This window comes from Felis catus, chromosome B2 (genome assembly GCF_018350175.1).
Source record: "Felis catus isolate Fca126 chromosome B2, F.catus_Fca126_mat1.0, whole genome shotgun sequence".
In the NCBI taxonomy this organism is placed as follows: domain Eukaryota; kingdom Metazoa; phylum Chordata; class Mammalia; order Carnivora; family Felidae; genus Felis; species Felis catus.
Genome location: NC_058372.1, coordinates 125,539,798 through 125,557,991, shown reverse-complemented (window position 1 = coordinate 125,557,991; position 18,194 = coordinate 125,539,798). Strand labels below are relative to the sequence as shown.

General features: G+C 43.6%; 1 long non-coding RNA gene across 1 annotated transcript in view; it reads left to right on the top strand.

Moving 5' to 3' along the window:
- Nucleotides 1–6,317: 6,317 nt before the first annotated feature.
- LOC123385557 overlaps nucleotides 6,318–18,194 on the top strand; it is an 86,515-nt gene continuing 74,638 nt past the window's right edge. The window contains exons 1-2 of the long non-coding RNA XR_006598341.1: nucleotides 6,318–6,454; nucleotides 10,787–10,921. This is a non-coding gene — a long non-coding RNA (uncharacterized LOC123385557). The remainder of the gene's footprint in view (nucleotides 6,455–10,786; nucleotides 10,922–18,194) is intronic.

Below are 18,194 nucleotides of genomic sequence, written 5' to 3'. Positions count from 1 at the left end.
TTTCAGTATGAAGTAACTGAAGCTATGAAAGGTCAAGTTAAGTTGTTCTAAGGCGCTCAGCTAGTGAGAGACAGGGCTGGGGGTCCAACTCTGGTTCCAGAAACTGAGCTCATAATCTCTGCATATAGGTATACATACATTTGCGTTAGAACTAAGGAACCGAATTTTAGCACCAGGGAAATTCAGATTTACATGAGGACAAATATCAAAATGTCCAGAAGTCACTTTGTTTGACAAATATTCAAAAAAGAAAATCCATTCATGAGACCTTTTTGGCTTCTGAAAAATCTTTTTTAGACTCTCAGTGTACTAGACTATGACTTCAAATAGCATTTGTCTGTTTCTGCTTGAGGTTCTTGCTGAGATCAAAACAGCAAGGGGGAGGGGCTCCTGGGTGGCTCAGTCAGTGGTCATGATCTCACCTGCTTGGGATTCTGTCTCTCTCTCTGCCTCTCCCCTGCTTGCTCTCTATCTCTCTCTCTCAAAAATAAATAAAAAATAAAACTAAAACAAAAAACAAAAAAAACAGCAAGGGGGAAACCTTTGAAAAGGGTAGAGGAAGTACATTTTCTAGTATATTTTTACTCTTTTTTATTGGAAAGCCATATTTGATCCATTTGTGTCCTGGATTTGTCTTGGCAAATAGCTCTCATCCCTTGTGCCAACTCTAACTAACCCATGCACCTTGAAACGAATCCTGATATTGTGCACAGAGAGCAGTGATTGATTAGCATTGTCTGTCAGGCAGGGGTGTGGCAGCATGCATGACCTGTATTTGACAACGCTCCCTCCCTGCCTTAGACAAATAAATCCACCCCTGCTGAAATATACTCCAAAGTAGTCTGTCTACAAACAGGAGAGGTAGAAGGAAGGAAGGAAGGAAGGAAGGAAGGAAGGAAGGAAGGAAGAAAAGGGAGGAAAGGAGGGAGGGAGGGAGGGAGGGAGTAAGGGAAGAAGGAAGGAAAGGAGGAAGGGAGGAAGAGAGGAGGGAAGGAGGAAGGAAGGAAAGGAGGAAAGGAGGGAGGGAGGGAAGCAGGAAGGGGGTAGAGGCAGGAAGGGAGGGAGGGAGGAAGGAAGGAAGGGACGAAGGGAGGGAGGAAGGGAAGAAGGAAGGAAAGGAGAAAGGGAGGAAGGAAGGAAGGAAGGGAGGAAGGGAGGGAGGAAGGAAGGGAGGGAGGGAGGAAGGAAGGAAGGGAAGGAGGAAGGAAGGAAGGAAGGAAGGAAGGAAGGAAGGAAGGAAAGGAGGAAGGAAGGAAAGAAAGGGAGGAAAGGAAGGAGGGAGGGAAGGAGGGAGGAAGGGAGGAAGGGAGGAGGGAAGGAGGAAGGAAAGAAAGGAGGAAAGGAGGGAGGGGGGGAAGCAGGAAGGGGGTAGGGGCAGGAAGGGAGGGAGGGAGGAAGGAAGGAAGGAAGGAAGGAAGGAAGGAAAGGAGGGAGGGAGGGATGCAGGAAGGGGGTAGAGGCAGGAAGGGAGGGAGGGAAGAAGGAAGGAAGGAAGGAAGGAAGGAAGGAAGGAAGGAAGGAAGGAAGAAGGAAGGAAATGAGGAAGGGAGGAAGGAAGGGAGGGAGGGAGGGAGGAAGGGAAGGAGGAAGGAAGGAAGGAAGGAAAGGAGGGAGGGAGGGATGCAGGAAGGGGGTAGAGGCAGGAAGGGAGGGAGGGAAGAAGGAAGGAAGGAAGGAAGGAAGGAAGGAAGGAAGGAAGGGAGGAAGGAAGGAAGAAGGAAGGAAATGAGGAAGGGAGGAAGGAAGGGAGGAAGGAAGGGAGGGAGGGAGGGAGGAAGGGAAGGAGGAAGGAAGGAAGGAAGGAAGGAAGGAAGGAAGGAAGGGAAGGAGGAAGGAAGGAAAGAAAGGGAGGAAAGGAGGGAGGGAGGGAGGGAGGGAGTAAGGGAAGAAGGAAGGAAAGGAGGAAGGGAGGAAGGGAGGAGGGAAGAAGGAAGGAAGGAAAGGAGGGAAGGAGGGAGGGAAGCAGGAAGGGGGTAGAGGCAGGAAGGGAGGGAGGGAGGAAGGAAGGAAGGAAAGGAAGAAGGGAGGAAGGAAGGAAGGAAGGAAGGAAGGAAGGAAGGAAGGAAGGAAAGGAGGGAGGGAGGGACGCAGGAAGGGGGTAGAGGCAGGAGGAGGGAGATAAGGACAAAAAGTCTCAGGATGACTATCTGTATAATTGGAGTAGATTTTAACCAGAAATGTCCAGACTGACTAACTACATGGATAACATTGATTTAATAATTGCCGAACTTTCCACACATTTTATTTTATATCTATCTATCAAATGTCCCCTTGCTGTCCCGTATAAACAGCACACTGGGCCTGGCCACCATAACTTTGCCCAGGCTATTTTTCCTTGTGAGTAGTTCCCTTCCACTTTTCCTCATCTAGCTATAGTTCCCTCATTCAAGTCCTGCCTCGTGGGGTGCCTGGGTGGCTCAGTCAGTTGAGCCTACGACTTTGGCTCAGGTCACGATCTTGAAGTTTGTGAGTCCGAGCCCCACATCGGGCTCTGTGTTGACAGCTCGGAGCCTGGAGCCTGCTTCGGATTCTGTGCCCACCCGCCCACCCCCTACCACCACCCCTCTCTCTCTCTGTCTCTGCCCCTCCCCCACTCATACTGTCTCTCTCAAAAATAAATATTAAATAATAATAATAATAAACAGTAAGTCCTGTCTCCATGATGAATCCTGGTGCAGGCACTCTTGGGGGAAAACAGCCGCTCTATTTCAGGCGGCCCTAGAGAGGCTTCGTCTTTGGTGATTTCACAATTCCCAGAGAGGGGCAGGGGCGGTGGGGAGGGTGGGGGCTTATAGCTCTACAGATAAGAACTCCTAAGGTAAACTAGCCGGCTAGACACAGAACGGAGTATGGAAACTCAACTTTTCCACATTTCAATTATACCAGACTATTGCTTCCTAATCAGCCAAATATAATCCTTTACTAGCAACTGGAATTCTGGCTTTCATTCTCTAAGTAAATCCCTTTAATTTCTTCTTTTTTTTATTCTTCACTGGCTCTTTCATGTGAATAGATCGTCTTCCCGGGGAGACTGTGAAACCGCGGGGCTGAATACTTAAGAGCAGCAGTGTGGAGCAGGGTGGAAGGAAACAAGGTTAGCCGTCCAAAGATCTAACTCTGGTTCCAGCTCTGCCGCATTCTGACCGTGACACCTCGGTCCAATCGTTTCTCTACCACCGAGCTTCCGCATCCTTAAATCAGAATGGATAATTACCTTGTCTATTGCTCAGGATTGTTAGAGGGACCAAATTTATAAACGACTGTACACACCGAGGCAATCTGAGATTGATTCCCTTTATGAGCCTTCCCATGCTGTAGCTGCACCGAGGGAGCAGATCTCAGCATCCTGGACTTCTGTCCTCCAGCGTCGAAGGACTATCCCCACACATGAGCCCTAACCCAGCCTGGGCTTCACCTCTGGGTCCAGCCCCGGTGTCCTCACCGAACTAAACTCTTTACAATCTCAACAGGACTTTTGATATGACGTCTGTGAGAGTTTTGTTCTGGTTTCTGGGCTTTGTCAGCGTTTGCATTCATAGGGAAGAAGGATTGTTTTAATACTTACCTAATACCGTGTGGCAGATGATGAAACTCCATCATCACCATTTATAAGTTTATTCTGAAGAAAATGCAGTTCTCTACCTGCCAACATCTGAAAGCTATAAATAGTGAGAAAAATAGAGAAGCCTTAAAAGTCCATTGAAAAGTATTGGATTTGGAGAGTTTCTTGGATGGCCAGAGTGGAAAAATATTTTGCTAAAAAATTGGGAGTGTTGCTCGTACTCACACACAGGCAGACGGTTCAGTTAGTATTTACCCAGCCTGTGGCGAGGGAACACTTGGCTGTTTATTTCAGCAGAAGGGATGTTGGGAGATGCTGTTTGTCTAGTCAGAAATGCCCTTTGAGACTGCAAGGCTACCTGTGACCAATTTTCAACTAAATTTATCTTTGGACTTTGTGTAAGTAATCCAGCCTTAACCAAATTCATTTGGTCTTCGATACAACCATGTCACAAAATCCTTACCAAAAGTGTCCCCACTTTGGTCCACAATGATGGCTTCTGATTATTCGGCCAAAGCTGGATTTGAAACTTAAATGTGAGTTCTGGGTAGGTAGAGCGAGTTTTATTTAATGTAGGAAATAACTATCACTTGTTAAATAAAAGGGACTGATATTTAACCAGTCCTTTTCAAACGTCTCTGCCCCTTGCTCCATGGTAGAATAAATAACACATATTATTGACTAGTAATCATTTAGCTAACTTTATTTCATGAAGTAATTTGTTTTATTTCATTTCTTATTTGAAAGCACAGCTTAGGTTTTTAGTGACTACTCTCATCGCCAATCCGACACTGACATGTTGAAAACGTGAAAAATGTATTATTTCTCAATCTCAAACATTTCAAGTTTTATGCTGTTTTGATAAAACTCAGTAATTTCAAAGACGGAATGGCTGTAATAAAGTGCAAAGATGTGTTTCCCAGAATGCGATTAAGTAGTGATTTACTATTTGTTAATCAGCTTTGTTTATTTCCATTGCCTTTGCTTTTCACGTGCAATCCCACAGGTTTATTTGTGTTTTGTTTTTACTTTTGTTTTTGTTTTGGCCATTATATCAGGCTGCTCAATTTGAAAAGCAGTTCTTCTTAGCCTGGCAAAATAATGAGGCCAGGACCGAATCTCCATAACAGATCAGAATTATTTGACCAGTGCAAAAATCAAGCATAAAGATTTGTGAAGCAGAGCTTTGATTTGGGGATTTCACCCATTATTTGGCTTCTATTTCCTTGTTTATTTCCACATTGTCGTTTCGGTATCATTAACCATTCAATCTTCACAAAACTCTTGGGGATAGTTATTATGACCCCATTTTATGGATGATAAACTACAGTCAGGGGAAAGAGGATCCTGGCACAGTAAGTTGCATGGCTAGGACTGCTCTGCCCTGAGTTTGACTTTCATGCCCAGGCTCTTCCTGCAAAGCCTCAGAGTCTCATGAGGGCAAGAGTCTGCAGCCCCAACTTCCTGTCAAGTTGACAAATGTATTAAATCAAAGATAAAGACCTCCACGTTAGGCTGTCAAGGGGTCAGTTCACCGAAGCCTTAAGAAGAAGAAGGTGTACTAATGAAATTTGGAGAACCTAAAATTAGAACAGCACGGAATCATGTTACTTCCAATTTGTTGTTCTACTGTCTCCCATTTGTTTCTTACTGAAAGCCTCATACTATACATTTCAAAGGTGGTGATCTTTAGATACTTAATCTCAACATTTTCTTAGACACTGATCAGTCACTAAAAGGTTTTTTTTTTAATAACCTCTTCAACTGTGTCCAAATAATAGTAATGATAATAATAATAACAATAATAATAATAAGGAGTGGTACCATTATCCAGGAGTCATCTATTTCTTTGCCCTTGAATGTCAATATCAAGAATTAAGTAAAAGTCAAATATGTTACCAGATGCCATTGTTGCAGAGGTCACGGAAAGGAAAGGAAAGAAGTGAGGAAATATACAGAAGGAAGATGAAAGAAAGTGAGGAAATGAGCACAGAATCAGTGTTAGAAAATAGCATGTCATAACAAAAGTTTAGGGCTTGGGGGTCAAACAGATCTAAGCTCAAGTCCCAGCTCAGAAACCTACAAGAACTGGGGTATTTAGCAAATTATTTAACCTGTCTGAGCATCAGTCTCTTCATGGATAAAAATTAATACCCACTTCCTGGAGCTATTACGAATAAGGAATAAGTAAAAGTGACAAGTTTGATCAGCCTAGCTTCTAGACTAGAATGAAACATTAGACATCGTCTTGTCCCACCCCCCCCACCCCCCCCCCCACCCCCGGTGTAGGAATCCTCCTCTCTCACCTCTGTCAGAGGAAAGCCACCTGTGAATGTGGAACTCACAATCTAACGAAATGGCCATTTTTTTCTTGGCTATACTTATTCCAAATGTATTTTTAAAACTAAGCCAATGTTTCCTTCACCCTAACTTCAGAATAAGTCTCTTAAAATGTGGGGCTGAGGGGTACCTGGGTGGTTCTGGCAGTTTAGTCTCTGACCTTTGATTTCAGTTCAGGTCATGATCTCACAGTTCATGGGATTGAGCCCATGGATAGGGCTCTGCGCCGGCAGTTCGGAGCCTGCTTGGGATCCTCTGACTCCCTCTCTCTCTCTGCTCCTCCCCCACTCACATTCTCTAAATAAATAAATAAGCAAACAAACAAACATTGAAAAACAAAAAACAAAAAACGTGGGACTGAGACCTGTGCACGCTGCACCATGGGACCTGTATCCCGCCTGTTCTGGAGGCACTGGTCCACACCCCGGGTGACGCATATCCCGGGTGACGCTACACAGTGACGCACAATCAGCTCAGCTCTGGAGGACTTTCCTGCCACGAAAACTCCTCCTGACATGAAAACTCACAAGCTGCTGGCTCTCCCCCCATCCTGTAAGTGTGCGGTTGATTTGTATAATTTTGTTTTCTACTGGTGAAAGCCATGCCTAATTAATCAAGGCAGCACAGTTTGAAAAAAAACCTAGAGAAAGGAAAGAAAAGCCTAAAATTTCCCTTCCGCTATTAACATTTTGGTATGTGTCCATCTGCCGTTTTTCTCCCATGCATGAATATATATGTTGCATTACGGTATAAGGGTGTCATTCTACAAACACCATTTTACAGCCTTGTTACTCTGTTCAATTAACTAGAAGATAGAGATACTAGAGCTCGGAGGCTCATCACCCTCGGGGGTGAAGTGACAGAGACCGATTGATAGAAAAGTGAATGAATTAGACACGCCCTACATGATCAAGTCCGGTCGTACAGATGGGTTAATTTGGGGATTCAGTCTTCCAACTATGAATCTTCACTATAATTTGTAATCTTAAGAGGGCTTTTGGATCTTAGAAAATACCGGGAGTCGTTCAGGTTTATCTAATTAAACTGTCATTAACGTCAGAGACACATAATCTTATGTTTATCTGTAACAGTCACACACAAAAAAATCATAAAAGGCTCTCCTATTCTCTACTGAAATTCAGACATACTACCTATAATATGCCTAGAAACACATGTCTAACAGCCCTAGCCATAGAAGGGAATTAGGTTAGTTTTGTAATCTTGAGGATTGCCATTGCACCTTGGCTGTGTATTCACAATAAGACAAGCCAATGCAGATAATCAGGCCCAAGAACGTGACCCACGTACTGGGTGTGACGGGCCCTGGGGAGCACCCAGTTCTCAGAAGAGGTTCAGCAGGGCAGAGAAGGTGTGGTGTCCAAAAGAGGCAATGTCTCTAATCCTCATTCCGACAAAGCAACTGAGCACTTTGGGAAAAAGGACTGTGTTAGAACCGTCTCTGTGCTCCCATGGCCTTTCTTAGAGACTAGCGTGTCATAATAAGCCCAACTGGGAGTTACTGTGTGCCTTCTCTATCCCCTGCTCTGCTCTAGACACTTTACCTGTTTAATTTCATTCAAATCTCACCAAATCCTAATGAGATGGGAATCGCTAACCACATCGTTAAAGATAAGAACTAAAGACCATGGAGGCAATTAGTTCATGATCATGTAGCCAGTAAGTATGGATCAAGATTCATTCATTCATTCATTCATTCAAACATTTATTGAGCCCCTGCCATATATCAGAAACTGCCCAGGTGCTGGGGACGGAGTCCCTGCTTTCATGAAGTTTGCATTCTGGGGGTCAAGAAAAGGAAATGATCAAGGAAAGCAAATAAATACACATGGTAATTCACGAGAGTGTTAAGTGCTAGGAAGACCCAAAAAGCACAATGTTGACAAAGATTTACTGGTGGCGGGGAAAGAGGGCTGATTTACATAGGGTAGTCAGGAAGGCTTCTCCCTAGAGGTTAAATTTAAACTGCAACTTGCACGAAGTGAAAAATCCAGAAATGTGAAGATCTAAGGGAAGAGAGCAAACAAGTACAAAGGCCTTGAGGCAGGAACAAGTTTGACTTGTTCAAGAACAGAGGTAGGCAGTGGCCACATTGTGTTGATCTTTGCAGACCGTGGTAAAGAGTTGAGATTTTATTCCAAGTGTGATGAAAAACCTTCGGAAGATTTGAAGCGAGAGAGAGATGATCTGACTTATATTTTTGAGCGATAAAATCTCCGTCATTCTTATCCTGAAGCTAATGCTCTTAACCCTAAGGCAATAACGTGTTTCAGAGAGCTGGTGTCCAATTATCATAGAATAAAGGAATTACAATGACATTGTTTAAGAAGCAGGAATAATCCCAGTGGGGGAGAAGAGCATGAGAATTCAAAATAGGTGTAGTCCATAAAGGCATCTGTAGCTGCCCAGAGGTTTCCTGGTCGCACCCATCAATCAAGGATATGGACCCTAGAGAAATCAATGGACAAAAGCAAACCAGTAGCCAGTTCCTGGATGGGCAAGATTCTCAGAACAGGAACAAAGGGAAGGTGGCTAACTCAGAAGCCCAGGATTTATGGGTACTGAGGGGAGACAAAGCCAGGGAAGGAGGCGTCAGGATAAGGAGCTTAGAGAGCAAAAACTACAACTCAGGGCCTGACAGGGAGCACCACGACCCGTATGGCCTGTTCTCCTGCTAGGATTCACTTCCGGAGAACAGCTTGGAGACTGTCACGTTCTATCTGGTGTTGGTGGCACTGCTGCCTCTCTGGGTGACTTCAGAGTGGATTCCACTCTGGGGAAATGAGAAAAGACAAGGCAAAGGAAATTGAAAAGGAAGGAAGCTCCAAGTGGAGCATGATTTTTTTTTTTTTTTTAATTAACCTTCTCTGATTCTTATTAGTCATCTCCTTTATTTTGTCAAGGCATACATTATGTTTATTTAATAGCCCGTCCTGAAATTTTGCAGGATTATTGAGGTCACAACTGTAGGCAAATTGAGTTGTGTGTACTCTGTAAACTTGAGGTAATTTCCATAAATCGAAGGAACTTGTTATTCTCGCTTCTTGTTTTTTTTTTTTTTTTCTGCTTTCTTCTCCCTTCTCCTTTCTTTGTCCTTCTAATTCTCCCTTCCTTCATTTTCTCTCTGCCCCTTTCTGCTTCCTTTCATCTTCGTATTTTTGTAAGTGGAGAGGTAAAATAAAAATTTATTCAAGGTCTGCAGGGAATCAACCTGAACTTGTACTTTCTGTGAGTTTATCTTTTATATTTCTCTAAATATGAGAGCAACCTTTGTCCTTCTCCAGGCTCCAGGCACGTTTTACCCAAGATTTCTAAAAAACGAACCTGAGCCCAAAACCAAAAAGCAAACAAACAAACAAAAAACACCTGAAATTAATATCTCCTCGGTGGTTTATTGGTCATTTCTACAAGTTCTTTGATTATTTGGATTTAATTCACTTAGATCTGAAGACACAGAGGCATTTAAACCAGGCAGGGGTTCCCTTACTATTTTTTCCCTTGACTCGTGTTTCAATTTCCTTTTATTAATGTTTGCTTTATGCTATTTAGTTTGAAGAGCCTTGCTGGAGAATGTTAAAAAAAAAAAAAAAAAAAAAAAAAGACAGGAGCTGAGGAGTTCTGCTTTCAGGGTGCCCGTCTACTAATATTATACCATCTGCCCGAGGCAACCGGCCTAGTCCTTCCCTGTTCTCTTCCGGGCAGTAAACAAATTTACTCAAAGGAAAAAAAAAAAAAAAAAAAAAAGATCCAAGAGAACAAAAGGTGTGCTACAAAGAGGTGGGGAAGGGGAATGCAGTGACGGCCCGTTGGTGCAGGACCCAAACAGTTTGCCCACTGTTGTCAGACCCCAAAGCCACCTGCTTGCTTCCAGATCTGCTGAGGCCTCTCTGTACAGCTCCCACCAAAAGTTATTAACAGGAAACGGGGGGTAATATCGCACCGTGGTTGGCTTTATCTGTGAATGACATAACTGCCATAGAGGGAGAGCAGTCTGAATCATCTCCAGCTTTCAAAACCTAGCTCAGCAGTTCCTCCACGAGGCAACCTTCACTGTGCAGCCACCCCCCACCCCCCGCACCCCCGGCACCTGTATACACCTCCACAAAACTCGCAGCCTTCCCTGTGCTGCATGTGAATCTTGTTCAGCTCTCCCGTATTGGTCGCATCGCATGATAACACACTATGTTTATGTGTAGCTCTGAGTTGATCGGGATTGGTACAGTACTTTGCTAGGGTGGTCATAACAAATTACTACAAACTGGGTGGCTTGACCACAGAAACGGATGGTCCTACAGCCCTTGAAGTTACATGTCTGAGATCAAGGTGTCAGCAAAGTTGGTTCCTCCTGAAGGCTGTGAGAAAGAGTCTGTTCCATGCTTTCTCCCAGCTCCTGCTGGCGATCTTTGATATACCGTCGTGTATACAGGCTTCACCCTCATCTCTGCCTTCAAGCTCAAGTGGCACTCTCCCTGTGTGCGTGTCAGTCTCTCCATATGCCCTTCTTTTCATAGGGACAGCAGTCAGTTGGATTGGGGGCCCACCCTACTGAGTATGACCTCATGGTAATTAGTTACATCTGCAATGACCCTATCTCCAAATAGGGCACCGAGAATTAGGACTTCAACACAGGAATTTGGAGGGGGTGGGGGGTAAGCACAATTCAAATCATAACAATCAGGTCCGAGGCTTTATTCCTTTTTGCATACCTGATACCCAGCACAGTGCCAGCTCTTTGCCTGAGGTCCAAGACCTTCAATAATGTATGTTTAATTGGCTTAAATATCTCTGCCGCTTTCAGTATAGATGTCGGCCAAACTGAACGTGGGATCTACTTTTTTTTTTTTTTTTTTTTTTTCTGAAACGTAGAACCATCAGGAAGCCAGAAAAATCTCTGATAAGAGAACGGGTCCCTCTGATCTCCAGAGACATCAATGTGATCATCAGAGGCTTGGATAATAACATTCCCCTCAGTCTTCATGCAAGGAGACTGCATGTGACAAGGTACCTTAAGGCCATTACTTGGCACATAGAGGTGACCAAGGCTTTGCCTGCCTCCGGTGACCTAACACATAAAGAATGAGGCTTTTGAAGCCTGCAGACCACATTCATTCTGCCGATACCTGCAAAGACAGATCCCCACTCCTCCTTCATTTCGCCTTATCTTCTATCAGAAATCCAAAAATGAAGAGATCAGAGATGAACGGGGCACAGGACTTTCTTAAAGAGAAATGTCTGATGGGGGAAAGAATGGTTTGATGGGAAAACAGAATGTGGCAAATCTAACAGGGTGAGGCCAGGGTGTAGTGGGAAGCCAGAGGTCATGAAGACTAGGCTGGATCTTCAGAGGAAAATAACAGTGCGCCAGGCGAGTAGGTGGGCGAAGGTCTTTCTAGGCAGTGGGTAAAGCTTTACACAATCCCAGAGGTCAGAGAGCAAGAAGGACTACCATGGGCTATCAGGTTGCAGTCCTAGGAGTCTGGGGTCAGGGATCAGATCAAGAGCTCAGGCAAGTCATGTTAAGGAGGCAATAAGGGCTTTAAGCACCAGACCAGCACTACTAACTTTGCAGTTTAAGAAGATCGCTGAATACAACAAGGATTCATTAGAGGAGGCCTGCGTGGATCAGAGAATATCAACTGGGAACCCATTAGATGTTCCAGAAAAGAAATCATCACAGGGACATGAACTAAAGGAGGACAGCAGTGGGCAGAGAGAATCAGGAAGAGGTTGTAGACACTCCCTGTGTCCACCGAGAGCCCCTGTCATCCTTGGTAACACGTTCTGTGTATCCCCTGTAGCTGCACTTGGGCTTGAATGCTCATATTCTCCCTCCCCACCTGTGCTTCTCCTTTAAAGACACTGCTTGGCCACTGGAGGGGCTTTGCCCACAGGCAAAAAGAGCTCAAAAGGACTACAAATTTACTCTCCGCACCCCCCCCCCCACTAACCTTTCAAATCCCACAGTCCTCAGCCAGTGATTATAAAATAGAAAACATAAAAGCTTAGTTGCTTTCATTCTGCTTGGGACAAATTCCCAAGCATAAGTCACACTTCAAAGTTCTCCCTGGCACCAGCTAAAACCAGGCCCTCGCCTGTCTTTACTTCCCTTATTCCCCTACCTGCTTCTCCTAGAAGAACTTCCTTAATAAATCACTCACACATGATTCTTTCCCCCTGAGATGTCCTCCTGGTGAACGTGTCCTAAGACAGAAGATTTGAAAGCTATTGAAAAAGAATGTGATGTACAGAACTTGTAGTCACTTGGGAAGTGATTGGATGTGGGAAACTCTGATAGGAACTAGAAGAAAAATATTTAGGGCAGCACAAACCATGTTCACAAACGTGTATTTGGGAAATGAAAAGGACAAATGGGTAGAAAGTTAATTTTACACATCTAATATTTATCCTTCCATTAACTCTCTATGGGGGGAAAAAAGAGGCTTTTGATCATTAAATTGTTCAGGCTTTGTTAGTCCAAATTTAGGGCATTGAATATGGTGCCATGGAAATCCGTATCTCTTTAGTAGGATTTGAATGGGATTACCTTTGTATCCAGAAGAGGAGACTCAAAATTCATGATTCATCCAGATTTCCATCAGCCTTGTGATGCTATCCCTCATTGCCTCACTGCTCACAGATCCATATGGTCAATGGGTTTCTCCAAATGCCTCATATTCTTCATGTCCCAATGTTCTGCACTGACTGTTCTCTACGCAAAACTGAGAGGGACTTCGGTTGGTACTTGTGGATTAAGCTCCATATTCTCTAAATGTATCTTAAGCAGAAGTAAAGTTTGCTATTGCAATCGAACACAATTGGACAGCAAAGTTAATCTGATACACATGTGATGACAAGTATAATAAGTGTTATGGTGCTAGGTGTTAATAAGCCATAAGCAGCTCACATAAATATCACTCAATGTGTAATTTTTCCACGGGCAAAGTAAACATGCTGTTTGCAGCCTTCTTTTAGAGAGGCTATAACCAGCATTCAGGTGAATCAACAGCTTTCCAATCACACACATGATTTAGACAACATAGTTCCCGGGTTTTACCCCCTAGTAATTATTACCCAACTGCATTTGAAGGCCTGCTTTAGGCACCCTGTGCAGGGTGCCATAGACACATGGAAAATGGCAGCATGGTGTCCATCAGTAAGCAACCTGGGTTCTCTAATTTTCACTCCCAGCCTCAATATCCAAGACTGACCTTTATTGGGTTCCACTCCCACCCTTTTGTGTCCCCAGTTATGGCATTGCCAAATTCTCCCCTTCAACAGAACAGCCCTGTCCGTGGCCTCCTGGTACCTGCCCACAAACTCCAGGCTAAGGTCTCAAGTCTATGGAAACTGTCCATCAGTTCGTGACTTCTCTGTTAAATCAAGTGGGTGTCTGCAGATCCTTAAAGGTAGAAATATAGGATGAGATGTGGTAGGGGCTAGGAGAATAGCAAAGAGAAAAGATGGAAAAGCAAACAATCAGGTGGTCACATAGACGTGAGCTTTGGCAAGTTCCCCTGAGCCCAGGAGCTGTCCTTACTGGCCACGGTTAGCAGGGTCCTTCTGAGAAGAACTGAAAGGGATCTAAAAGTAAGTGCTGAGATAATAAAATAATAGTAGTGTGTGTTCAGGGCTTACTATGAGCCAGAGACCGTAGTAAGCCCTAAATTCATTAACTGTTTAATCCTTAACAACCACACTCTTGCCATTTAGCAGATGGAAAGACTGAGGCTAAGAGACATGCCTTAAGCCAAATGGGCAGTAAGTGGAAAAACAAGGCTTTGAACCAGCTTTTCCTAAAGTCAAGTCAAAATTCATAACTGCTTCACTCAACCGCCTTCACCGAAGACACTCAGATCTGCCATCTTGCTGTAACTTATGCCAAACTACAGCATGGATTTTGACCCAAAGAAATGGCATCCTTTTCTTTAGTGTTGTCTTCTTCATCCCAACATAAAATTAATGAGGAAATACTTTTTAAATAAAAGGGAGCTTGAGAGAAGTAAGGCATCAATATGAATGAGATTTGATCAAAATATAAATGGCAAGATGAGAGGTACTGACATCAGGAAGGACACCATCTCTGGTGAAAAAGACTTAGAAAGCAGAGACTGGAGAGGCCAAAGTAACAGGTCACTTAGCTGGTTCTTTTGCCAAGTCTGGTCACATTTCTATGCAACCAAACACAGGCAAACAGACGCTGCATCCAGAGGTTCTTCATGTCCCATCTGGGCCCTGCGACCTCAGACTCTGGCCCAGGAACCTGTTGAGGGGCTGTGAGTATGGAGACAGGCGGCCAGAGTTCGGCTCTCCAACCTTTCTCCTTGTGTCCTCGAGTTAAGGCCTGTTCCAGGAGAGACTTTAAAAAGACTAATGAGCTCAAGACCTAAACTTTCAATACTGGTGCCCCAAATTCCTTACCTCTATCTTCCACCGAGAGGTAAGGATGGTCACTTGGACTTCAACATACACCCATCCCTTTGGGACAGAAAGATTGAGAAAATTACATGCAGTTAAGTAACTAACTGGTTAAGTAACTAATTTCATTGATAGCAGATGGACATTAATTCAAAACTCCAGATACCATTTTTGGCTCAGTGCTTATGCCACAAGGTCTTCATCCATCATCCTGGCGAGTTTACCGGGACCCAGAGCATTGCCCGGAATCCGGCCGGCTCAGATGTATGAATTGTCAGCACATCTCCTGCAGGGGCAATTCACGTTTACCAAGTTCACAGGGTAGATATATAAACCTGAAGGCAATTTATTAATTGTGTGGAATGAGCAATGACCATCACAGGGACTGGAAGTCTTCAAGCCGATGCTGCTAGTACATCTCCTGCAGTGGGCACACCTGTGGAAAACCAAATCACACCGCCAAGTTTTCCTGGGGGCCTGGGAAGCAGAACAAAGAGAGTGAAAGAAGCAAATACTTAATGGTAGCAGGCTGAGATGGCCAGATGCAACCATCTCGCAGAACAGAGTTGAACAGAGGCTTGGTAGCTCAGGTTCTCTCTCCATGGACCCATGGGCCGTCAGATGTGTCGGCGGCCTCTGGCAAGTTAGCATCCAAGGCTTTTTATTTATTTATTTTTAATTTTATTTCTTTACTCTGAGAGAGAGAGCGTGAGTGCAAGTGGGGGAGGAGCAGAGAGAGAGGAAGAGAGAGAGAGTTAGAGAGAGAAAATCCCAAGCAGGCTCCACAGTGCTGGTGGCAGAGCCCGATGTGGGGTTCGAACTCACAAACCAGGATATCATCACCTGAGCTGAAACCAAAAGTCGGTTGCTTAACCGACTGAGCCAGCCAGGCACCCAAGACTTTTTATTTTTAATGTTTTCATGGCTAACCAATGTTTTAGTCACCTTCTTCTTCTTCTTCTTCTTCTTCTTCTTCTTGATCTAATACATTATATCTGTTATCAATCAAATCTTACAGGCTTAGGAGTTATTCTTTTTTTATTATTGTTTATTTATTTTTGAGAAACAGAGAGACAGAGTATGAGCAGGGGACAGGCAGAGTCACAGAATCTGAAGCAGGCTCCAGGCTCCGAGCTGTCAGCACGGAGCCTGACGTGAAGCTGGAACTCAAGAACCACAAGATCAAGTCGGATATGTAACCAACTGAGCCACCCAGGTGCCCCATATTCTATCTTTTTAAAAATAACTTCCATCTTTAGTTTTTATCATTTATTTATTTTAAACATCAATTTCTCTGATAAGCTTATCTCCCTCTTGGAGAAAGCCTTCTTAAGCGCACACAAAAAGTTTTACGTAAACCCCTACACACGGACAACTGTGTGCATTTTCACGTTATTGGTGAACAGAGAGAGTGTGAGAGGCAGAATACTAAAACCAAATAACTTTCCCTGGGAAACCAAGAATTCAATACTAGCAGAAGATATCTCTACAGTAGCACATACATTTACTCATTCTTTCATTCCGTAAGCATTTACTGAGAACCTACCATTGGCTTGCCATGTTCTAGAAACAGGGAAACTGTAATGAACCAGCCTGACAAAGTGGCTGCTTCCACAGACCTTCAATTCAAAAAGAGGCAGGGAGACGGACTGCCAACAAATTAGAAATAAAAGAAAGCAAGTAGTGCCTAGTGTTCTGATAAAAAAAAAAACAAAAAACAAAAAACAAAAACAAAAAAACCGTGTCTTACAGGGAGACTGGGTAGGGTGGTCAGAGAAGTCCTCACAAGGTAATGACGTATAAACTAAGACCTACATAACAAGAAGGAAAGAGCTACATGTCAATCTGGGAGAAGAGCTTTCCACACAAAGGGTACATCTGACAAAAGGCACACATCTCTCTCTTAGACAAAAACACCTCTCATTAATGTGAGTTTCACAAAGAATTCTATATGCAACAATTGCGTTGCAGATATTCTCTAGAATTTCAAGAAGAGAGAGCCTCAGGGCACCTGGGTGGCTCAGTTGGATAAGCGTCCGACATTGGCTCAGGTCATGATCTCCCAGTTTGTGGGTTCGAGCCCCGCGTCGGGCTGTGTGCTGACAGCTCAGAGCCTGGAGCTTGCTTTGGATTCTGTGTCTCCCTCTCTCTCTGCCCCTCCCCCCGCTCATGCTCCATTTCTGTCCCAAAAATAAACATTAAAGAAGAAGAAGAAGAAGAAGAAGAAGAAGAAGAAGAAGAAGAAGAGAGCCCAAATTTTAGGTGTTTTTTGTTCCAGGATATCATCCATGGAACTTATAACTGTCGAGAAAGAGTGATTTTCTCATTTTATTCACCCAGCCATTATAGGCGTGGTAGATGACAAAGACGAGAAGAGAGAACTGCCCATGGCTTCACTGCTTTCCTGCTGCTCACCCTCTCCTTCCCCAACCAAGATCCTTCAAAACCTGACATGACGCCAGCACAGTTCCGAAGCTTCTGCTATCAAGTGGCGATATTGACCGTCAGTGCTCTCATATATGCATTTAATTTTCTGAGCAAGGAGAGACTTGCTTGGTTAGAAGTGAATCCTGGCATGATCTCTATCCCCTCGTGATGGCACCAGAAAGATAACAACAGCCACCAGGTTTGGGAGCCATTCTGAAACAGGCAGTCTTTCTTCATTTCTGGCTCCTGCTTTACGGAAACCGGGGTCACATTTTGTTCTCATTTTTCACATAGGATTGGAATAGACAAGAAAGAAAACAAACACTAGGAGGAAAATGTAGCTACATTTTTTGTGCCTTGCCTTTTTTATGTCAACGATATTTGGTACTGAGCTGAAAGCAGCGGTGGTGAGGGGACAGGGAGTGAGCATTTTGTCGTGGTCAGTCCACATGGCAGCTATGTCTTCGCTTGTGGTTTGTGGGTTTCCTTTGGCATATTCTGTCCCTCTAGATACTTTGCTGTTGTTTCCTAATTTAAAACTCACCATTTTAAGATCTTCTACGTCCTGCTACTTAATGTAAGAAAATACCCCAAATATTCTAGTTTAATAACAATGTTTTATAAAAACATACAAACTCATGCTTTAGGACCTTACTTCACAAATATTCAATATCAATATCACTTATGGTCCATTTTTAAGACATAATTCCCAAAATACATGCCTGTTATATTCCCTGAACATATTCGCCTTAACCCAAACATCTCCAAGTATCTACAGAAGTGACATTCCAGTGGAAATTAGAGCCATCACCATCGGAATGAGAAAAACATTGTAGAAACAGATACACACCATAGATGTCCAAGCCCTTCCCTACACCCACCCATTACTTTTACATAACAAGATGTAACTTTGTTTACGCTGCATTAGAACTTCAGCTGTAGTGAACTGAAATTGTACTAGGACTACACTTGCATTTCCTTCCGTTATATAAGCCATCCTTTTCTACTTATGTGCCTCTCTGACTTCTCCTTTAACAGCTAAGAGTGTGGTAAGCAGTGGCAGAGCATTTCCAAACCGACTAGGGAGTGCTTAGGGCTGGACTTTCTATAAGAAGTAACAAAGGTTTGAATATTCTTTCCCAAGAACTGCAGAGGAAGTTCCTGATATTTCTTGCATAACTTTGAGATAATCAGACAGGTTACCTCTGTCAAATAACTCATTGGTATATTTAGCAATTAAATAACATAAAAATGCTTAAACCTAAAAGTTTCCAAACATGCATCCTCAGTTAGGGTCTATCTGAATCTTCAACAGCTAAGTTGCTTTATAAAATATCCGGATTTTCTGCATAAGGCATAGATGCAAAGATTTCAGTATTAGAGACTTTTGACAGCCATGACAGAGTTGTTAATGAAATGTATAAAATTAATA